The sequence below is a fragment of the Mastigoproctus giganteus genome, chromosome 14 (genome assembly GCF_048544385.1).
Source record: "Mastigoproctus giganteus isolate SK-2022 chromosome 14, ASM4854438v1, whole genome shotgun sequence".
Classification (NCBI taxonomy): Eukaryota; Metazoa; Arthropoda; class Arachnida; order Uropygi; family Thelyphonidae; genus Mastigoproctus; species Mastigoproctus giganteus.
Window position 1 is genome coordinate 97008086 of NC_143588.1, and position 25083 is coordinate 97033168.

General features: G+C 39.7%; 1 pseudogene; it reads right to left on the reverse strand.

Moving 5' to 3' along the window:
- Nucleotides 1–4488: 4488 nt before the first annotated feature.
- Nucleotides 4489–4911, reverse strand: LOC150075412 (uncharacterized; annotated as a pseudogene).
- Between the last annotated feature and the right edge of the window lie 20172 nt (nucleotides 4912–25083).

Sequence of the window (25083 nt, forward strand, 5' to 3'; positions counted from 1 at the left end):
GATTGTCGTTGATGGTAATGGCTGAAACAGCTACTTCTTACCCACAGATACAGTTAAACTGTTTGGTACTGATGAATACAAATTGAAGTGTTCTTATATTCACGTAAAACGCCAGGTCTCGTTCTTTAATATTTAATTCTTTATCATATCAAAGTCCTGCGCACGCATTGTTCTTATGTCACAACTCTCGTGGAATGAAATGTATTGTTAATTTGTGCAGGGTTTAAAAACGTTTTTATGATATGTAGTGAAAATATATTTAAACGAAACATAAATGTCTCTAAAACAATAGAAGAACAAAAAACCCACGAATTTTAGGTAAGAACCGACAGCATTTCATTCTTACATAAAAGTACGCATAAAGTTTTTTTTTTTAATAATAATAATAATAATCCAACCCGGTTACTGTGTCAACCATCGGCATGGTGCCAAAGAGCCGCCATAAGACCCTCGCAGCGTATTCGCAGCTTTCTGGAGTTCCATGTAAGTGTTCCCGCCTGCCAGAGAACACTTACATGGAAGTCCAGAAAGCCATGATCCTGAACACATGTAGGATAATAAGAGAAGTCCTCGACAAACAGTAATAACAATAATAATAGTAACCGGACACAACCAATCATCCCATGCACTTGGCACGGGTACCCATCACGGGGCGAAAAAAAATTCCACAAAGGGAAAAAGTGTTTAAAATAATAATAATAAGCAGTTTACCCAGATAATTAGGCATCCTGGCACAGTTCCAGAGTCTTTGACTCAAGGAATCACCTAACTGCAGGCTAAGGACAAAGACACCACGAACCTGGCAAAGTACAGACTGTATCTCAACAATATACAAGATCCTGATGAACTGCATAACTATGAAGATATCGGACGACTTGGAGAGCTTGAACATCATGGCCGAGCAGCAGAAGGGATGTAAGCAGATGTGCAAAGGATGCAAGGAACAATTGATTATTGAAGTGGCAGTTATGGAGCAAGCCTGCAAGAAGCACAGCGACCTGTACATCGACTACTTCAAGGCCTTGGACCCCGTGCCCAATACCTTGCTAATAGAAACACTTTGATCTGCAAATCAACCTGACACTTCCTAGAAGCGATGGAAAAGATCTGAGTTCGAGTCCCGTCGATGACGTAAGGAATGCTGACCAGTCCAACTTTTCGACTCTCTTGTCCTCAAACCGGTCATTAACTATGCGAGAGGTATGACATGGAGCGTTGTCCTGTTGACACAGGTATGGCCTTTCCTGATGTGCTGCCGCAACGTAGATCAGTGTTTCTCAAAGGGTGTGCCGCGTCACATTAGTGTGCCGCAAAATTTTCCAAGTGTGCCGCGAAATCTTAAAAAAAAACTAGCGTCGTTTTTATTTTAACATCATTGTCCGAATATTTTATTTTGGTTGTAAGAATTGTTTGCATAACACAGATATAATATAAGTATAAATAAAAAAATTGTTAATATTATTTTTCGTTCTATTTATTTAATTTAGAAATTTCTTCTTCGATGACTACGTAAGTGTGCCGCGAAATTTTTCTTCTTTGGAAAATGTGCCACGAGAGTAAAAAGATTGAGAAACACTGACGTAGATAACCTCTCAGTATTAATAGCGTACCAACTGTGTGGTACTCTGAGTGTAGTACCACACAGTCGGTACGTTAATTTGGAATTACTATTACTCACAAGCAGTACCTTGCATTTGTCAGTGTCAAATTTCAACTACCATTTCTCTAATTTTTCTAGATCGTGTTGCGGCATACCTACTGTCAGTAACAACTCTGCCAACCTTTGTATCATCTGCAAACTTAAAGATTAATATACCTCCATCAACATCATTAATAATTACTCAAAACAAAAATGGGCCCGCCATCGAACCCTTGGAAGCTATACTAATAACATTAATTCAAGAGCGGTGCCTATGGTAACATCTATCTGTCTTCTCCCACTCAATCATTATTGTCTAAGACGTGTAGATAGACTTCAGCTGTCATAGTTTTGTCCAAAACAACCAATATTCCCAGACCAAACCACTTAAAACAGCTGCAGAACATTACGCTACCTCCGCCAAACTTCATTGTCGGGACGATACAGTCCGGCAGGTAGCTTTTTCCAGTTATCCGTCACACCCAGGCAAGACCTTCAGATTGGTAGACCATGTATATATCGTGACATTCCAGAGCGTAGCTTTTCAGTGATCTATTATTCAAAAACGAAGAACCTTACACAAAACGACGTCTGATCTTTGTCAACCTGAGTAGTGGCTTCTGGATGGTTGCGCAACCTTGGAAACCTATATCATGCAGTTTCCTGCGCTATACTGGCTGACATTTGTCCCAATCGTCTCACCGAGGGCCAGTATTTGCTGCGGCAACGTCGACTTATGTTCCGAGCGAATGATTCTTTGCAGGGATATCCTGATTGTGTCAAGATATTTCTAATTCAAAAAGATATAATTACCACCAGGGTTTACCCATGGTGGTAATTATATCTTTAAGTTAATCCCACATCAGTACACTGTGATCACTGTCACCTAGTGGTTCCTTTATCTGCAAATTCTTAATACACGAATGATCACTGCTGATAACCAGATCAAGAGTATTACCCTCTCTGGTTGCCTCTCGAACATGCTGCTGCAGAAAACGATCATCCAATAAATCCACAAGTCTTGCTAGTGTGCGAGTGACCAATCCATAAGTTCCAGTCAATATCTGGGAAGTTAAAATTCCCCGTTATAAGACATCCAGATTTACTAGCCCACTCTATTTCTCTGTACAGTTGTTCGTTGTACTCATTCGCCTATAACACACTCCTACTCTTTTTTTTTTTTTTTTGCTTTCTCGGTGCTTATGTCACACCACACTGACTGAACATTGCACTGTCCATCTGTGTCAACTGGATGCACTTCCTTCGATCTGTTCTGACTACATCTGATCATAGGGTCATCTCTTTCCTATTAGCTAAAGTTTCGAGGCAACCTCCAAGGGACCTAGTGAGATATTCGCTTCGTAATATTCGTTGGAGCATCTTTGAAAAATGTATAATCTAGGATTTTCCTTCAGATGATATTAAAGCTATTTCTGACTATAATTATAATCCAGTTATCAATATCACGTCCACTTTCCTCCAGTAATCAGACGGGGTGTTCCATTAATTTCGGTAGGATAGTGTATAAATGAAGGTGCAGAGAGAGAGAGAGAGAGAGAATGAGAATGAAAATATCTAAGAAAACACTAAAATAGAAAATAATAATCAACAAAATAAGTTGTCACTAAATAATTAAAACCGTCACAAACGCGATAGTTGATATTAAATACATAAAATTTTGCATTTAATTTTTGCATATTGCATTTCCGATGACATTTTGTCCCAGACCAAACCACTTAAAACAATTTTGAAAATTTTGAAAAATTTGTTTCATCAATAACTCGACTAATATGTGGACCATGATGCTTTTCGAGAAAGGCTTTCACCCACCATTGTCCTTGAATGATAACTTAATTCGTTTGTTTTCCTAGTCTGACATCACCATCAAGGTAATTCCTTGTGGTATGATAGCAATTTCAGTGACCTATGTCACTGGCTGAACTAACCCTAATCAACGATGACACCTGTTTAAAGTGTCATCGATCAAAGCATCTGTTAATGTCCAACTTGAGACACGACCTGCACTTCAGAATCAGTTGCTAAATTTACAAATTGATTCTGACGCTCTCTTTTCTGTTTTTTTACAAGAAAAACCTCGCATTCTTCAATGCCGAAAGCTACAAAGGGAATGTGATGAAAGATTAGAAGTCCAAATTATCCAAGAATAAAAATATATCAAATGTACATTCCATCCCAAAAATTTAGGATATTCCTGAAAATGTTTGTCTTTCAAAATAGCAGTAAATTTTGGCATGTACTCTTGGAAAAGTTTAAATATTATTGTGTAGTCTTCTTATTAGTTTTACAAAGAATATTCAGATAAACTTGATAGTTGTAATTACTTTTTAAGAAAATAAATGCATAAAATTAGAATATTGAAAAATTGATTATGCGTGCCAAGAAGTAATTACATAGTAAAAAGAATCGAGCTTGTCGGTCGAAGGGCAATGCGATGGTCCCAGAAATCTGATGTCCTAACCAGTTTGGACCAGTTTTCTGTTCTTTAGAAGCAAATAGAATTATAAGATTATAATAACTGTAGGTTGATTCGAATAGCATTATGCTATATGATATTAGTGTGCAACTGGAATCATGTATCTGACACCGCCCACAAACTGACGTTGCAGTAATGACATCAGGCGCATTGATACACTCCACTTAAAGCAAGTACGTCGCGTTAATTATTTACACGCCAAAACTATAATTATAACATAAGGAAAATCAGAAAAGTTCACTTACTTCCTTGCAGTATTTTTATTTTTAAAATTTTATAATCAATCCATTATTGTTAACACTAAACACGATAAATTAATATAGCAATAGTTCTGCAATGAGCACCTCAAGTCAGTTTATGGAGATTTAAGTTCATCTGGGAAACCAAATAATGAAAGATTCGCCTGCGAATCCAAATGGCCGAAGGAATTCATGAAGCGGAATTGTCCTAAGACTTTCGTTCCTTGAACGACTGCATATTTTGCTAATTCCTTAGGAAGAACCAACCTCACAGCAGTTTGTATGTCTTCGGCATTCAGAGTAAATCTATGGGCCATCCTGGATACTTCTCCAGCTTCTTCAGCAATCCTTTTGAATAAGTAGAAAAGGTAATAGTTGACGATCCACATTCCCTTTATGGAAACAGAAAACGCTGGGTGAACCTGTTCTAATACTTTCCGGATATGATAGTTTAATGATTCTTTCCTCTTGGTCCTTCTGTAAATTCTTTGCTTCCTCTTATTTCCAGAAGGATTTTGTTGAGTAGCTCTACGTGCCATGGTAATGGCTGAAACATATGGCTGAAACAGCTACTTTCTATCCACAGATTAAACTGTTTGGTACTGATGAATACAAATTGAAGTGTTCTTATATTCACGTAAAACGCCAGGTCTCGTTCTTTAATATTTAATTCTTTATTATATCAAAGTCCTGCGCACGCATTGTTCTTATGTCACAACTCTCGTGGAATGAAATGTATTGTTAATTTGTGCAGGGTTTAAAAACATTTTTATGATATGTAGTGAAAATATATTTAAACGAAACATAAATGGGCCTGTCTCTAAAACAATGGAAGAACAAAAAACCAACGAGTTTTATGTAAGAACCGACAGCATTCGTTCTTACATAAAAGTACGCATAAAGTTTTTTTTTTTAATAATAATAATCCACCCCGATTACTGTGTCAACCACCGGCATGGTGCCAAAGAGCCGCCATGAGAACCTCGCAGCGTATTCGCAGCTTTCTGGAGTTCCATGTAAGTGTTCCCGCCTGCCAGAGAACACTTACATGGAACTCCAGAAAGCCATGATCCTGAACACATGTAGGATAATAAGAGAAGTCCTCGACAAACAGTAATAACAATAATAATAGTAACCGGACACAACCAATCATCCCATGCACCTGGCACGGGTACCCATCACGGGGCGAAAAAAAATTCCACAAAGGGAAAAAGTGTTTAAAATAATAATAATAATAAGCAGTTTACCCAGATAATTAGGCATCCTGGCACAGTTCCAGAGTCTTTGACTCAATGAATCACCTAACTGCAGGCTAAGGACAAAGACACCACGAACCTGGCAAAGTATAGACTGTCTCTCAACAATATACAAGATCCTGATGAACTGCATAACTATGAAGATATCGGACGACTTGGGGAGCTTGAACATCATGGCCGAGCAGCAGAAGGGATGTAAGCAGATGTGCAAAGGATGCAAGGAACAATTGATTATTGAAGTGGCAGTTATGGAGCAAGCCTGCAAGAAGCACAGCGACCTGTACATCGACTACTTCAAGGCCTTCGACCCCGTGCCCAATACCTGGCTAATAGAAACACTTTGATCTGAAAATCAACCTGACACTTCCTAGAAGCGATGGAAAAGACCTGAGTTCGAGTCCCGTCGATGACGTAAGGAATGCTGACCAGTCCAACTTTTCGACTCTCTTGTCCTCAAACCGGTCATTAACTATGCGAGAGGTATGACATGGAGCGTTGTCCTGTTGACACAGGTATGGCCTTTCCTGATGTGCTGCCGCAACGTAGATAACCTCTCAGTATTAATAGCGTACCAACTGTGTGGTACTCTGAGTGTAGTACCACACAGTTGGTACGTTAATTTGGAATTACTATTACTCACAAGCAATACCTTGCATTTGTCAATGTCAAATTTCAACTACCATTTCTCTAATTTTTCTAGATCTTGTTGCGGCATACCTTGATTACTGTCATTAACAACCCTGCCAACCTTTGTATCATCTGCAAACTTAAAGATTAAGTCTGATATACCTCCATCAACATCATTAATAATTACTCAAAACAAAAATGGGCCCGCCATCGAACCCTTGGAAGCTATACTAATAACATTAAATCAAGAGCGGTGCCTGTGATAACATCTCTCTGTCTTCTCCCACTCAATCATTGTTGTCTAAGACGTGTAGATAGACTTCAGCTGTCATAGTTTTGTCCAAAACAACTAATATTCCCAGACCAAACTAGTTAAAACAGCTACAGAACATTACACTACCTCCGCCAAACTTCATTGTCGGGACGATACAGTCCGGCAGGTAGCTTTTTCCGGTTATCCGTCACACCCATATAATTACCACCAGGGGTAAACCCTGGTGGTAATTATATCTTTAAGTAAACCCCACATCAGCACACTGTGATCATCACTGCCACCTAGTGGTTCCTTTATCTGGAAATTCTTAATACACGAATGATCACTGCTGATAACCAGATCAAGAGTATTGCCCTCTCTGGTTGCCTCTCGAACATGCTGCTGCAGAAAACGATCATCCAATAAATCCACAAGTCTTGCTAGTGTGCGAGTGACCAATCCATAAGTTCCAGTCAATATCTGGGAAGTTAAAATTCCCCGTTATAAGACATCCAGATTTACTAGCCCACTCTATTTCTCTGTACAGTTGTTCGTTGTACTCATTCGCCTATAACACACTCCTACTCTTTTTTTTTTTTTTTTGCTTTCTCGGTGCTTATGTCACACCACACTGACTGAACATTGCACTGTCCATCTGTGTCAACTGGATGCACTTCCTTCGATCTGTTCTGACTACATCTGATCATAGGGTCATCTCTTTCCTATTAGCTAAAGTTTCGAGGCAACCTCCAAGGGACCTAGTGAGATATTCGCTTCGTAATATTCATTGGAGCATCTTTGAAAAATGTATAACTAGGATTTTCCTTCAGATGATATTAAAGCTATTTCTGACTATAATTATAATCCAGTTATCAATATCACGTCCACTTTCCTCCAGTAATCAGACGGGGTATTCCATTAATTTCGGTAGGACAGTGTATAAATGAAGGTGGAGAGAGAGAGAGAGGGAGAGAGAGAGAGAGAGAGAATGAAAATATCTAAGAAAACACTAAAATAGAAAATAATAATCACCAAAATAAGTTGTCACTAAATAATTAAAACCGTCACAAACGCGATAGTGATATTAAATACATAAAATTTTGCATTTAATTTTTGCATATTGCATTTCCGATGACATTTTGTCCCAGACAAAACCACTTAAAACAGCTGCAGAACATTACGCTACCTCCGCCAAACTTCATTGTCGGGACGATACAGTCCGGCAGGTAGCTTTTTCCGGTTATCCGTCACACCCAGAAAAAGCAGTAAAAAGCAGTACTGTAAAAAGCAGTAAAAAAAATGATAATAAGGAAATTGTGCAAAATATTGACAACTACATGTTTTATTCCTTTTCACAAAGTATGTTTACTAATGGCTGAATTCCTCAACGAACTCATTTGTTACTGAGATTAACACTGTTTTTTTTGTATGCGTGTGTCTAAGTTCTTTTCTTCTTTGTGAGTTCGCTTTTTTAAGACAATTTAAACATAAAAATAGTTAAACAATAAAAAATGTTTCTCTGACATTAAGCACAACTTTTCACCTCTGATGAATCACAAACATGTTTTTACTGTTCCCTAGCTTCCACAGCCCTGTAATTATAGGTATGCCTATTAGCGCTTCGCGGGAAACCTCTGATTCATCTGAAGGGTAATTTTGTTAGCAAATTCTGTAAAATTTCCATATTTATTTTTCTCACATCTCAGTTCCGATAGCATTACGCTACCTCCGCATAAAAAAAGCGCTAGTTTTATTTATTTATTTATTTTTTTTTAAATAGTTGTATTCCTTAGTTTTAGATTCGTTCTAATCATTCTGCCCTTTTTGTTTTGGTCCAAATAAATAGTTGCCTTGTTCTTAGTTGGTAGGATTACCGCCCTCCCCATTTCTATTGTCAAATTTTCTCATCTACATAACCGATGTAAGTATATTAAGTGGGCCTACGTTTATAAAAGTTCATCTAAAATTATTGCATCCTACATAAATAATATATATGTAGGTTATAAAAATATATATATTATATATATTTTTTGCAGGTTTTAGCCCTGAACTATGTCAGTGATTAAAAAAATGAAAACTAACGGTACAAGCTGCAGACCATATCAAACAGAATGGTTTGATAAATATGGTGTGATTGAAAAGAATAAAACAACTCTGTGTGTTATTTGTAACGAAAACGTCACCTCTCGTACATTCAATTTAAAAAGACATTTTGAAAAGTTGCATTCAAATCGCGGCTTCTCAACAGACGAAGAAAGGAGAAAATATTTTTTACAAAAGAAAAAACAGAATGATTCACAAACGAGTGTTTTAAAAACTTTTTTGACTCCGAAAAATAACATTACAGCTGCTAGGTTTCAAGTAAACCATTGCATTGCTCGCCATGGGAAACCTCTTTCAGAAGGAGAGTTTGTAAAACAAGCATTTTTAGAATGTAGTGCTACTCTGACTCTGTTTTCAGATTTTAAAGAAAAAGACTCGATTATAAAGTGTATAAATGAGTTACCAATAAGTCGCAATACTATTAAAGATCGAGTAATAGAATTAGAAAGAAATATTTCTTCTCAAATACATAACGACTTAAAGTCTGTATAAATGTATTCGATTGCTTTAGATGAGAGTACTGATGTAAATGGTTATGCACAACTAGCAGTTTTTGCTCGATATAATGCGGGCAATATAATGAAAGAAGAGTTAATAAAACTAATAACATTGAAAGGAAGGTGTACCAGTCTTGATATTTTTAAAGAATTTGATAATGCATTTAAAAAAATGGAAATTGACCTACAAAAAATTGTTTCTGTAACAAAAGACGGTGCTCCCAATATGGTGGGAAAAAACATTGGTTTTATTTAGCAGCTTAAGCAAAATATTAGACATTCTCTGAAAGAATTTCATTGTATAATACACCAGCAAATTCTATGTGCGAAGCAAGGTTTAAATATATATAGTTGGTAGGATTTGGAAATGAGCACCATGAAATATTTTCCTCAATTACAAAAACATTTTCAAAACACTAAAGATTTTGAAAATATTCTTGACATTCGAGAAAATGCAATTAAAAAAATATTTAACCATTTTGCAAGAAATAAAACAAGCTTTCCATGAGAGATATAATCAATTTAAAAGTTTGGAAAATACATTTCGCTTTATTTTATGCCCACATAAAGCAGAGTACGATACAATGCAGCTAAACGATTTTATGTGGCTAGGTAAAACTAACTTAGAAATGGAATTAATTGAATTCCAAAGCAGCATAGTGTGGAAAAATAAATTTGAAAACTTGATTTTCGAAGTAGAAGGAAAAATTTCAGAAAGTAATGCAGATAGGCCTAATGAAGATCCCACACTAAAAGTTGAAAATATTATATTAAACGCATGGTATTCTTTACAGAACAATTTTACACGTATGAGGAAACTGGCTAACGCTCTTCTCACAATGTTCGGGTCCACATATTCATGTGAAAAATTGTTTTCCTCAATGAATTTTGCTAAATCTTCCAACACGAATAAACTTGGAAATGAATTGACTGCAAAATGTATTAAAGTAATGAACACGAAGTATGTACCTAATATTAAGAAACTGTCTGAAAGTAAGCAACAACAAATTTCGCATTAAATATACTTTTATCAACTTTATTACACATACTGTATCTGTAATTATGTTAATTATCAATGAAGAATATTTCAAAATAAAAGCGTTTTCTTTTATTCCTTGCTCATTCAAATACTTTGTGCAGAGGCAATACTGGTCATGATGTCACCTGGTGGGGTACAAGATATCAAATCAAGCTTCGATATTTACTTTTTTTTTAGCTCTTCACTTGCAAAAGTTAAAGTTATAAATCAAAAAGGAAACTAAAACCTTTTTTGGATTATTTCAAAAGTGAGAACCAAAAAGATTCAACTTTATCTCTTAACAAAATGTTTGATGTTTCCAAATAATTGGCACCCTTTTTACCCCCCCCCCTTTCTAATTGAGGCCGCTAACTTATGACTCACAGGCTAGTATTTAAAAAAGAAATAAAAATAATTGATCCACTCTTCAAAAAGGTTCGCCATCACTGCTCTACACTCTGTAGTGTCCTATCGATGTGGATAAGGAGATAGGAAGGTCATAATAGCACTGTATAAAGCAATTATGAGACCAAACTTGAGTACTCTGTCCAGGTATGGAGATCGCACCTGAAAAAAAAAAAAAACATCGTGTTTCTTGAAAGGGTCCGAAAACGGGAAGCGCGCCTCTTGAGATTGGCAAAAGGTTGCCTATATGAGGAAAGACTTCGAATAATGTGGGCTGCAGAGCTTGTAAACTAGGCACCCAGAAGAGATTTAATAAAGTGGCCAGGCCGTGTTAGTGGACAATATTTTGTAAAATGTACAGGTTCCATATAGTCAGTGATGCTTGTTTGCCATTTGGAGTCAAGTTGCAAGTTTTTTTGCCATGATGAACTCTACAGTGGCCAGCTTAGAATCGATCATGAGAAAAACACCGACTTCGTAGATTGAGGCAAACAACTGAAATTCAGAGCTGGGAAAAGGCATTTCTGTGCTCAAGGCGTTTCCTTCTCCTTGCCAATTAATTACTAATTATTTGCGCCTCTTCCAGTGTTTTGCCCAAGACAAGTGCTCAGTCGCCAGTACCTTCCCAGCTCTGCTTGGCGCTTTGCATTTGAGGTTCACAGCAAAACTTAGTCAAATAGGGCAGGAGCTGCCTAAGTTGAAAGAGGATTAGAGGGAGTGACTGGAATGCATGGACTGAATACATTGTGACCTGCTGCACAGTCATTCATGATGGTTGCTTCACTGACATGGCCGAAGCTTCTTTACAGAGAATTACACCGATAAGCCAAAACATTATGACTACCTACTTAATATGATGTTGGTCCTCCACGTCAGTGGCGTAGCTACCATGTAGGCAGACAAGGCAATTGCCTCCGGGCCTGGACACTTTACAATCCCGGCGTCTTTGGCTGTCTCCTGTTTTTGCAATTTTCATTAATTAAGTAGGGGCCCGAACATGTTCTTTGCCTCCGGGCCCGAAAAAGGGTAGCTACTGCTCCACGTGCAGCTACCCGGCGAGGCATGGACGCTACAAGATTTCTAAATATGCCTTGTATCTGGTACCGACACGTAACCAGCAGACCCTTTAACTCCTGTAAGTCCCGTGGTTGAGATGCCGCAGATCGGAGTTGCTGTTCCAACACAAACCACAGATGCTCGATGGGATTGATGTCTGCGGAATTTGGAGGCCAGGGAAGTGTTCCTTATGTTCCGCGAACCACTCTCGAATAATCCGGGCGGTGTGGCATCCTGCTGAAAGATGGCACCGCCAGAGGGGAGGACCGTTGCCATGAAAGGGTGTACCTGGTTAGGAATGATGTTTACGAATAGGTATATTTGGGTCTAACGGTTTTCCTGGGATTTCTCCCATCTCTGCGTATGTACACTGTAATATATAAAACACGCGTATATATAAAACCTTGTAGTTTACTAAGTAATGATACAAATGGAAATGAGATCAGTAATAAGAATTGAAAATGATAAACACTTCAGTTAACGCGCTTCCTTCATGGAAAATCGCTATCTTTAAGATGACAAGATATTTTGGTTTCAAAGCTGTTGATCTCTCTATAACGTGGTCGTGTTATAAATGCGTCACGTCACGAAAGTTTATTTATCATCTTCAGTTTATCAATTTCCAGACGATCCCGAAATTCCTGGAGAGGTGACAAATTCAAAAAACAGGCTTGTTCTGCTTTTAGTAGAACATCTGGTAATCTTAATTATCGTACAAGTTCTTAAGCGTTCAAATTGTTGTTAAAGGATGTGCGAATCAAATGTCATTGGTTCGACCTTGGCCAATGCCATCTTGCATCACGCACTTGTATTCAATGTTTAGAAGATAATAAATATGGCAAAAGTCTTTCTTCACCTCTCTGTAGCACGTTGATTATAAAATGGCTGCCGATAACGATTTACGAAAACGCCACGTAATAAAATGCTTGGAAATGCGTCATTTGCAATCGGTAGAACATTTTATCGAATATTTCGAAAATTTTTTTGGTTGTTAATTTTTACGTTTTATTTTTCCTACACGTATTACGTTAACTGCATGATTACCTGAAGTTTAACTTTTTATAAGCTCAATTTATAATGTTTAAAAAAAAAAGAAAAACAAACTGTCATATTTGGCCCACCTGAGTACGATTTCATCTGCCCATGTGTTAATATGTCCATAAATTGCGCGTATTCTTTTGCCAGTTGGACTATTTTGCTGAAGAAAAACCCGAATTTTGGAGTAGGAACCTCGTTGTGCATGCCTGAGACCGAATAATTCAGTCAAAGAGTGAAAAGGCTCTTAACGCTCTTCGTCTCATTGACGGGATGCGAACCCACGACTTTTTCACCCGGTGTGGGATGATGGTGATAATGATTATAACCACTGTGCTACCCCCGCAGACTCTACATACGAATAGACTATATCACTAATACCTAGGAAAATAAATCCTTTTTAATATTAAATTTTTAAAAATATCTAATTACAGTGGCCCACCTGATCTTTAAACCACTCATTGGTCCTTGAGATTGTCAGAGACATTCTCTCAGATAGGCCAGACAAGCTGTACTTGCTACCTGGGAGTCTAAAACGCTGATGGAACTGATATTCGGTTGACATTCAAGTCAGGTGGACATAATTTCGGCGAAGTCCGGAATCTGTGACAGCCAAATCCTCAGCTTACACCTTCACGATGGTGGGACTGTTAGTAATCCCGGGTATAACCTCCATGCAATAAGCACACGGTGGGTGACCACCCAAGTGTGAACGAACGAAAGCAGGGGTCGAGGTGTGGAGCCCACACCACATGGAGGAATTTTTTTTATTATTTTTTTTTATGAAAAACCCAAACACGAAAAGCATCAAAACCTATAGTACTTAGTACCGTGCATGGGTTGAAGGAGAAGTATGGGGGGAGAGGGATGCCGGACACTTTGCTCTAGAGACTAAACATGGGTTTCTTCATGTTCTCTGCAGGTACAGAGGGCATCCTCGACTAGGCCGAACTCTAGAAGGCGTCTCTTGAAGGACCCGTGGCCATTAATAGGAAGGAAGCATAGACGTTTGGGAAGAACCAAGTGGAACGTTGTTTGTAGGTTACCTCGGGAAGGAAATGTTTAGTAGTTGCACCAGTTGTGGAGTTATTCCAGCGGGTTTGCCATAAGTTTATCAATTCTAGCCACACACGTTTATGTTCCTGTTTGATGTCGGTATCGGTACGGGTTTGAATAGTGAGGAATTCAGCTTCCTTATTCTTCTTGATGGCATGAGAGAGTCCGATAAAAGCGACGTGGAGGTCCAAGGGGAGGCAGCCTGTTAGTAGCTGTAGGGCGGCAGATGAGGTCGTTCTACATGCGCGGGTCATTTGTAGTAGCATAAGTCGTTGAATTGCTGAATTTTACGTTGAGCATGCACTGAAGTCCTTCGGTGGTACCATACTGCAGCTCCATATGTGAGAATTGGTATAAATACTGCTGAGTATAGAAGGCGTTGAGTTGGTCCTTTAAGACTCCAGTCCTTGCGAGTAAAGCGTGCTAACATAGTGATGTAATTTTTTATCTTTTCTTTTCTTTGATAGCTTGGATATGGGGGATGAAAGTTCTCCTGTCGTCCAAAATTACTCCTAGGTACTTTACCGATAGGTAGTTTTTCAGTGGGCGGCTATTAAAACGTATGGTAGGAGGTCTGGAGAAGTCCAGTTTGCCTTTTAATAGGAGGGTTTTGCTTTGCTCTTCTCAGTGGAGACTGAGAGTTTATTTTCCGTGGCCTATACAGACAGAGCAGAAAGAACAACCGTAGCCTGGGCTTCTGTGGTGGCGCGGGTGGGGCCCTCGTTGATGATAACCTTGTCGTCGGCGTAAGAAAGCTGAGTAGTGTGTGGGTAGTCCCTCAGGAGCCAGTCGTCGAGTATCATATTCCAGACAGCTGGCCTCAGGATGGAGCCCTGGGGAGAGCCTCGGATTAGATGTCGGGTGATGCAATGATATTTTGTTTTGATGCTGACCTTGCGGTTAGAGAAATAGCTTTTGAGGCAGTGGTAGAAATTCTAGGTACAGTTAGAGACTCTGGCCCTCTGAAGAACGCTCGGCCACCACACTGTGTCAAAAGCCCCTTTGAAGTCAATGAAGATTGCCAGTACATAAGTTGCATCCGAGTGTTCTGCACTTGAGAAGACGAAAGAAGATATTTGTTTACATTGGACTTGAACTTCTGTAGACTGTAATTTTCAGGAAATACGTATGAAGGAAGGTTGTACCAGGAAACGCCACTGGAATGAATAAACGAGGAAGATGAAAACTTGGTTCTGTGAGTTTGTAGTTGGACAGTAAATGGATGTTGGCTGGTGGCAGCACGTGTTGGGACTGTTGTGAAAGAGAGAGGGTGAATTATAGAAGCCAATTCAGAAGAACACTGCTCATGGAAGTATCTGTAGAAGAGGCTTGTTTGTTTGTTATTTGGTTTTTAGGAGCATTAGCAACTAAGGCCATATTGCTCCGGGATATGCGGTGATCATTCCCTGACCTTTCCGCATCCTCCGTATTTGGTGGTGACGGGCTCGAACCCCGGTCTAATCAAGAAGCGTGTGCTACGCACTGCTGCTCCTTCCCACCTGGCTACTGAGGCGCCTGTAGAAGAGGCATGCAGCAGAAACAGTACGTCTATGAAACAGCGAATGGAGACATCTCTGTTAGAGATGAGTCATTAATCTAACTGCCCTCTTCTGAATGGAATCTACAATGTGTCTCAAAAATATTGGTAAAAACGTTCAGGGGAGGTAGGTAAAATCTAAAGGAATGTGAATCGCATAGGAACCCATAGCAGGAAACGTCACGGGAAAGTAGTAGCAGAGGCACAAGAAGCAGAAATGACACAAGACAGTAATTAGTGGCAAACATTTATTTGACATAATATTAACAATGGAGTACGAGATGGATGCATTTCATGATGTTACAACAGATGCTCGAAGGTTCCACCATGAGACGCGATGCATGCGTGACACCGACGCAGCATGGATTGGCGGACACGGTCGAACACACCTGGAGTTTCTTTGACATTAGCAGCAGCGCAGACGAGTCTCGCCACGAGATCCATTTCCATCTCCACAGGCGATTCATACACGATAGATTTGAGGGTCCCCCACAGAAAGAAATCAAGGTTCGATAAATCAGGTGAGCGTAGGAGCCAGGCAACGGGACCACCACGGCCAATTCATCGACGCCCAAAACGCCTGTTCAAATGTCACGAACACACCTTCTATAATGGGCAGGCGCCCCATCATGTTGAAACCAAATGTTGCGTCTCTCATTTGCTGGAACATCGTCAAGTAACCCTGGTAGAACTTGTTCAAGAGAGATCCGATATTTAGCGGAGTTCATGCGGGATGGTAACAGGTATGGGCCGACTAAGCAGTCACCGACCATACCTGCCCACACATTTATTGCAAAGCGATGTTCTGCCGCTTGGGGGCGCACACCATGTGGGCCCTCTGCTAATCCATACACTATGTGCATGTCTGCCAGCTCACAGTTCGTATATCTATGCATGTCCTTCGTGCGGTGACTACTGCTTGAATGAGTAAACCAGAAATTTTCCCTCTCGCGAACTGATGAACAGCGCCTTGTACCGACTTTCGGTGACGTTTCCGGTTATAAGTTCCTATGCGATTCACATTCCTTTAGATGTTACTACCTCCCCTAAACGTTTGTACCAATATTTTTGAGACAACCTGTATAAACACGCTCTGCAAGAGTTGCAGTCATTCCTTGCTTGTGTCAGGATGGCGAGTTCGTGTAGTTGACACCACGAAGAAAGAGTGCTAGTGTTGCTTTACGTGAAGAAGGATGTTCTTCCCGTCATATTGCTTATAGAGTGTCATGTCCTTCGTTGTCTTACAGTTGCAAATTGCCCTCAGTTATTATACCTTCTCATAAAGGTCTATTTTAGTAATCGCTCTGTCTTAATACAAACTAAACACCAGTCTATATCCAGACATATTACTCGTGGACTTAATGGACTGGTTGGGAAGTTATTGAATCAGCATTGACAACTTACAACGCATATTGTTTATTCGTGTATATCTGCCATTATTGGTTTAATTTTCCTAACCCATCACCAATACATTCCTTAACATAAAAGGCAATCCTTCGTAATGAAATCTGAATTAGCTATTGTGTACACTAATATTGAAGCTGCTTTTGACAACCTTAACTAACTGCAATCCTTTGTACAGTAGAGTCATGATTTAACAAATAACAGTATTGGCCAACAATGATTTTATCATGCTTAAGAACTTATTACATCACTCATTGTTTAAAGCAATTGGAGGTGGTGTTGAAAGATTCCTGTTGCGTTTATGGTCGATCAATTGTTGTCCTCCTATATAAATAATTCTTGCTAGCTAATTGGCGAAATAATTCGCGAAATAATTCGTGAAATAGTAGGTGACAGCTAAGAGTGGTGGTCTTTCTACATAGAGTGGACTGTGATCCAAATGACGATGTTGTATCGTGGCTTCTGGACCAGTCATAGTGATTGAGTGGCTATTACTGCTACAATTGCTCTGCTGGTTTGTTACAGCTGAAAGCGTTGGTGATGCTGGAGATGGGTATGCACCCAGATGAGACTGACATTCACGTTGGGAGTGATTGGACTTAGATGGGCATCCTTGGTGGTCCCAAAATTCATCATGGCTGGGATCACCGTTGCTGTGGTTGGATCATCCATTCAAAGCATTTTCTGAAGATATCAAGAGCCAGATCAGAATCAGGAGTAAGGAGACTGTACGAAGTCCGAGAGTTTTATCAGCGGCTGGGGCAGGCGGTTGGGGACCAGCAGTTTGATTCGTAGTGTGGCTATAATCGGACTTGCTATGGTCGCCATTCATTTGGTGATCAACGGTGAACTCGATATCGGTTTATCGAACTCGATAAAACCTCACTTCTGGTTGGTTGTTATTATCATGAGGAAAATTACAGTTTCATTTCCTACTGCTCAGTTTTCAGTGGGAATTGGATAGTCGCTTATGATTATTTTCTTGTGTTGGCGGGCGGGACGGGCTTTATTGTTAGCACCATTGGTAGCGTATATTGATTTCATTATATTATTATTATTATTATTTATTTATTTTATTATTATTATTATTATTTTCTCCTAAGAGACACACGCTGACAGCTATTAACCAGGGGATGCACATTCATATATACGAATATAAATTATATACATAATTATCCATTATAAATTATACAAATTATACGTTGTCTAAATTATACAAATTATACATTGTCTAATTAATTATATTATACATATCATTGCCTTATTTTTACATGACAGGCAGATAGAAAGGGGGCAAAAGCATAATTTCCAATTTTACAAGGAATTAGAGAATGTTCATATCTACAGCACTATTTACAGCGAGACAACAGAAAGACAAGACGTCCAATATCAAAATAACAGGAGCACCACCAGTGCGGAGCAAAAACAGTCCCGACCAGTTCATTTTTCATTTCCTGCATTCTGTTTTGTTTTCATTACTCCACCTATACATTTATAGGTGGAGTAATGCATTCTGAAACATTTCAGTCCTGTACCTGTTCTCTGTGCAAAGCTTTTCTGGGTCTGCTTGAAGGTCGTTGTAGATCTTAATGGTGTTAGAAGGAAAAAATCGCCGTGAGCGCGCTACTGAGTGGAGGGGATGGTGTCCTATTCGCCCACCATTGCGTCAATGGGGACCGAGTCAGCAGGTAGTCAAGTTTTCGGCGAGTCGAGTCTCCAGGTCAGCAGTTTTGCAAGCGTGAGAATGTCCTTGGTAAAAATTATGTGAGGCCAAGGCGTGACATCCAAGTGGGCATATAACAGCAGAATATCCCAAGAAGAAAGGTCCATCAATTCTTATTTTTGACTTGGACAGGGAAATCACTCCAGACAGCATCGCTGACGAAATTTTACACAGGAACGTTCGAGACTCGACCCAAGAAAAAAGAGACAAGGAGCACATAAAACTAAAATACTGCACCAAGTCAAAGTCTCCCAACCTTTGCAATTGGGTAGTGGATCTCTCTCCACAAGCGTGGAACCAGCTAAAACTTCAAGACAGGATCTTTATTGGTTGGAGCAGCCACCGCTTCAAGGAACATGTGGCTGTTCCTAAATGCTTCAGATGCTGTCGTTTTGGGCACACCACCCACACATGCACACAGACAGATCCTATCTGTGGGCATTGTTCCCAAAAAGGGCATCATTATAGCAGTTGCCCAAACAAATCATCTGCTCCGACGTGCGCAAACTGCAAAGCAGTAAAACTGGATGCATCCCATTCAATCAGGGACAACAAATGTCCTATTTACATCAAGGCAAAGCGAAACCGACAACTGAAGACCGACTATGGTAGTGAGGCCTAAGCCATTCAATAACAGTGTTATTAAATTTATACAACTTAATGCTCAGCGAGCACGTGCAGTAGCAGCGGAAATAAGAAAAAAGGCAGATGAAGAAAACATTGATATATTACTACTGCAAGAACCATACACCCACTCCAAGAAAGTTAGAGGCTATCCTCTCACATATAAAATAATTCAAGCAGATGAAGATACTCCCTGGGCTGCCATAGTCATCCGGAACCCGAACATAATGGTCACCAAAATCTCTTCTCTCTGCACAGGTTGGGCAGTGTGTGCCCATGTAATTGGCCCCTTAGGTGCCTTCTATTTAATATCACTCTATTGTAGACCCAGCCAAAACATCGGCCCAGCTATTGACTACCTAAGAACTGTTACCACTACTCTACCTAACGCTAAAATCATCCTGGGGGCAGATGTTAACTGCCGTTCTCCTGCTTGGCACAGCCTCACAGCTGACCGACCTGGTTGCCATAATGGGCGGCTTTTGGAAGACTTTCTAGCCACCTCACCAATATAATAAACAGGCCCTATAACCTCCCAACATTCTCCAGTACTATGTGGAAGTCTACAATAGACATAACAATTGCTACAAGATCAATCTTAAGTAAGGTGTCGGGGTGGCAGGTAAATGAAGCCTGGACCACCTCCGACCATAGAGCAATTACATACAGCCTCACAAGAAATATAGAATCAACTCCTACTCCTCACTACGATATCAACCGCTATGCCATCAGCAAAGCCAATTGGGAGCTGTTCACCACTTCTCTCCAGTCAACAATCATGGATCATCACCCTTCTGATATCCTCTCCCTGAATCCCGAGCAGCATCAAAAGCTTGTAACTAACATCATCACCCTCTCCTGCAATCAATCTATGCCCAAGAAAAAACGTCTTCCAAGTGCTGTACCATGGTGGTCTCAGGAACTCGAACGTCTACGCTGGACTGTTCATAACAAGAGGAAAGCTTTTCAGAGAGCTCGCACCTCTTGGCCAGCTACTGATGTGGAAGCCCTTCGTGAAGACTACAAGAGGACCAGGAACCAATACACTTCCATGATCAGGCAGCGGAAAAGAACTACATGGGAGCGGCTGGTTACCACCACTGGTAACTCGGACCCTTGGGGAGTGGTGTACCGAGTTACTACCAACAAATTGCCAAGAGGAGAAGTAGTCCATTCCACAATAACACCAGAAGGAATCATGACAACGTCATGGGAGCAATCCATGATGAATATCTTGGATACTCTCTTTATCAGCGACGCCGATCATCTCACAACACAACAGCAGCAAATTTGTCTAGATAATGACAATTACCACATTGACTCTGTGGAGGAAGAATTTAACACTGAAGAACTGCAGCAAGCCCTTGGCAAAATGAAGGATAAAAAATCCCCAGGACTAGATCGCATTGAACCAGAAATACTAAAAAAGGTCGCCCAGGTAAATCCCCAATTTCTGCTTAACCTGTTCAATAAATGCCTAACCCAGGGATCCTTCCCAGAAAGCTGGAAAATAGCTGAATTAAAGTTAATACTGAAAAATCCATCGAAGCCTCCAGAACAGCCTAACTCATACCGACCCATTGCCCTCTTGTCCACATTGAGCAAACTACTTGAACGCCTCCTCCATACCAGACTCCTAACACACTACACAGAAGCTGGCCTACAATCCAATTCACAGTATGGATTTCGCCCAGGACGCTGCACAGAGGTTGCTCTCTACCAAATAGCCCAAGCTGCAGCCAACACTAATTACAAGTACTTTCTCCTCATAACCATTGACTTTGCCGGGGCCTTTGACATGCTCTGGTGGCCAAGCATTCTTCGCAGGCTAAGATTGGCACGCATACCAGCCAACTTATACAGGTGTATAGAAAGTTATCTATCCAACAGGAAGATCACCATCTCCTCACCATACCAGAAGCTCACCAAATCTATCTACAGAGGCTGCCCACAGGTTTCGGTCCTCGGCCCGTTCCTCTGGAACATCGTCCTTGATGAGTTACTTGGTCTGGATCTGGGCCCTGTTACTATCCAAGCATTCGCAGATGATATTACCATCTCCATCGCAGCGGACACCAGAGCAGCTCTCGAGGCCGCTGGAAATCAGGCACTACAGATCTTACAGGACTGGGAAACTCTACACAAGCTCCGGATTTCTCCACAGAAGACACAATCCATACTTCTCAAAGGCACCCTACAAATATCAAGGCCACCTCAGATCAAGGTACAAGGAAAAACCATCAAGCTGGTAACGTCCCTAAAACACCTGGGTATCATCCTGGATTCAAAGCTCTCCTTCTTCCCGCACCTCTCATACCTTCAAGTAAAAATCAGAAATTATGCAGCCTTAATTATCCGAGTAAGCAGGTGTGACTGGGGTCTGAACCGGAGAACACTCAAACTCCTGTATAACGCTATATTCCTCCCTGTTATTACATACGGATCCGGGATTTGGTACCATAGAGCAATAATTGTTCGTAATAAATGCAAACTGGAAACAATTCAGCGAAGTATACTGCTTGCCATTACCAGGGCCTGTTGCACAGTAAGTTCTCCGCCCTACAGGTTCTTGCAGGTGTCCTCCCCCTTGACTTGGAGGTTATCCGTCGAGGATTGCACTACTGCCTGTCGCGGGGAATCCCAGCTACCATCTTTGGACATACCATCGACACCCGCACTGACTGCAAGCAAGAAAAGAAAAAACTAGCTGCCATGCTACTACAAATCTGGCAGACAAGATGGGAGGAGACGGACAAGGGCCTGATAACTAAGAAATTCATCCCGGATGTCAAACTAGTTTATCCAAAGTCGCCGCCTTGGTTCTCTCCTGGCCTCTACTGTACATATATTATAACTGGGCACGGCTCTATAAATCATAAGTTGACTACCTTGGGAATCATCAATAACCCCTACTGTACATGTGGAGAAATTGAAGATTGGGACCATCTTCTTTATAACTGCCCAATTTATAATGATCTTCGAGGAACACTGTACACCAGGCTACAACACATACCTCAAGGACACGAGCACCTGCTAATTTCTGAAGAACAATATTATAAATCATTAACGGAGTACGCACAGAACCTCTTTTCTAGGCGCAGGACTCTACAATCAACTCAAGCCAGGGATAGAAACCTGTAAAGGACTTACTCAAACTTGAAATAAAAAATCTGTACTTGACTGTTTTACCAGCATCGACTTGCTAACCCTGGAACATCCAGAGTAGGATTACCTGCTAACTTTCCATGTGGTTGGGTAGGCTCCAGTGGTCTTGACCACTCTACCGCAAAATATGTCACACTCAGCACTCTCGCTGAGTGGCTTTTCTACCCTTCTGGAGTTATCCCCTCCCCCTTTTCTCCTGGTGGGGCATATGCTCCACTGTCAATTTACGGGATGCCCTTACCTACATCCCCTTACTCTTACTTTCATTCCCCATCTTCTTCCGTACACCTGTACTGCCACACTCTACCTTATTTTTTATTTATTTTTTATTTATTTATTTTTTTATTTTTTTATTATTATTATTTATTATTATTTATTATTATTATTATTATTTATTATTTATTATTATTATTATTATTATTATCGTTTTTTTAAATTATTATTATTATTATTATCGTTTTTTTTAAATTATTATTATTATTATTATCGTTTTTTTAAAATTATTATTATTATTTTTTTTTTAATTTTATTTATTTTTTATTTATTTTTTAATTTATTTATTTTTATTTTATTTATTTTTATTATTATTATTATTTAATTTTATTTATTTTTTTATTTTTTTATTAATTTTTTTTTAAATTTTATTTATTTTTTTTTATTTATTTATTTTTTATTTATTTATTTATATTTTTATTATTATTTTATTTTATTATTTTTATTTATTTATTTTTATTTTTTTATTATTTTTTTATTTTTTTTTTATTTTATTTATTTATTTATTTTATTTTATTTATTTATTTTATTTATTTATTTTTTTTATTGGTCTCCGTTCAGGAAGCTCAGGCGACCCTGACGGGGACCTGCCAGAGAATAATGGGCAGCCTGGCTACCTCCTAGTGGTGTGTGCGGGCAACGTGGGGTTCCACAGGGGCCCTGCGGCGAAATGCCAGAACACACAACAGAACCCAACACAAAACTACACATTCAACACACTACACTTTTTCTGGCATTTACAGTGTTCTGTATTTCTTCACAGTGTACATATGGCGCAGATGTGGGAAACCACAGGTGGCGCCCGACCCTAACACTATGCACACTATGCACACTATGGGCATATAAAATGGCTCTTGAGAGTATAAATGGCTGCGTAGTGATCCTGTTTAACCATCTCAGTATCCAGTACTCTAAACCCAGGAAAGCCTTGACGGTAGCATCTGGAGCAGAAGACCAAATCTGAAATGCGTAGAGCGGGATGGGGATGACGCATCTTAAAATATATTGTTTTACAAGGTCAGGGTTCCTGATACCTACCAGTTCCTGTCTGGAGGTCAATAGTGCTGCATAAGTTTTCTTCTTTACATGTCCGAAATGGGGTGTGAAGTTTAGGTTTTCATTCCATTTCAGACCAAGATCAATATGTGTCCTGACTTTTTTGACCACGCTGCCATTCACGCTTATTGATGTGTGGTTCTTTATTACCTTGTTGGTGAAAACCATTTGTGCTGTCTTGTGTTCGTTTAGTCGGAGCCCCATGCAATTAAGGTATTCTTGCAACTTGGCGATTTTGGAGTTTGTTGCGCTGTAAGGATGTGGTTTGGTCATTCGAGGTGATGAAAAATTTTAAGTCGTCTGCATATACGACAAATTGTTTTTGATTTTGAGTCAGGAAAGGATGCAGTGCTGTTGCAACGAGAGTAGCATAGAGGACACCACCTCGTGGGACTCCCCCTGTTAACTTGGAAGGTCTCTTTGGAAATTCCATTTATGGCAGTGATGTGTCTCTCCCCCAAAGAACTCGTCATTTAAGCTAATACGTGCTCACTTATATGGAAATATTTCTCCCAGATGATAGTAATAGCCGAGATTGATATACTGTCGAAAGCGGATGCACGTCTAAGAAGACAATATCTAATTGCTGTCTGAAGTTAAGGGCGTGTTGGATTCGAAATAGTCTCCATAAGATTCGTGGTAGTAGAACTTTATGGAATCACTGAATGAAGGTACTCCGGTCCATGTCCGAAGCAGTGATGGTTGATGGTATTTAAAATGGATTTCTCAAATATTTTTTGAAACGAACATCCAATTGCAATAGGCCTGTCTTTGGCGGATTTAGGATTGTTATTTTTAGGAACAGGTTTAACAAAATACTCTTCGGAAAGGTGGTTTTCACTTAAAATTTTGATGTATACACTGCCGATCTTAATCATGAAGAGCGGGAATTTATCAGGCCCAATTGTGACTTTATTCCTGAGGCTATTCACAGCGGCTTTAATGTCATCTCTAGCGATATTGATTTGAGACAGTTCATGATAGACCTCTGTCTTCAGTTTGCCGATTGCTTCACGGATTTTCTCTGTGTTGGCTTCACCGTCAACTTGATTTTCAGCCAGAGGAGTTTCAAAGGTGGCTTGGGTCCATTTTGAGAAGATGTGCTCGGGCAATATATCCGTACGCCTTTTCTTATTAGATATTCTGCTTCCTTTCTTTAAATGTGATCGCACCATGTCATAGTGAGATTGACGTTTCAATCGAATGAACCGTGCTCTAGCTTCTTTATATCGAATATAATCAGGTGGGTGTTCAGTTTTTTCCATTTTCATGAGATTTGCCTCATTAGTCTCCAATACTTCCTCCATGGGCATTTTCATATGAAAAATAACAACAAAGTTCTCCTTTTTAAATAATTTAGCAGTAATTAGTTGCCAATGGCAACCAACTACTAGATATTCACTGGAATGTAAAATTTGACACTGCCTGGTGCATAGTGAGACCTACGGTTAATTAAACTTCAAAGTTGGAAACGATTTCGTGTTTTTATTCGTTTATTATTGAAATGATTACTTGATTTTATTAACAGGACCTGCATATAGTAATATGCAGGTCCTGTTAATAAAAATATTCATTATGTTGCATTGTTCTTCACAAAATTTCATAACCCCGTTCACTGTATAT